We start from the raw sequence: 211 nt of genomic DNA on the forward strand, positions 1-211 counted from the left end.
TCACAAGATGGCTCCGCGGCGAGCTCGAAGGGCTCTTCACGCATGCGCAGCGCCTTTGCAGGAGCTGCGGGGCATTTTGGGACATGTAGTCACTGCATGCACTAAAATATATTTATTTCTATCAAACGTCGCGAGATTTTTTTAGCTAAAATGTAAAATAGAGATAAAGGATAAAAAGCTGAGTGTCACTGGAGGGATTCCATGCTGTGGC

This window comes from Nanorana parkeri, unplaced genomic scaffold, assembly GCF_000935625.1.
Source record: "Nanorana parkeri isolate BGI_ZX_2015 unplaced genomic scaffold, ASM93562v1 scaffold237, whole genome shotgun sequence".
NCBI classification, from domain to species: Eukaryota; Metazoa; Chordata; class Amphibia; order Anura; family Dicroglossidae; genus Nanorana; species Nanorana parkeri.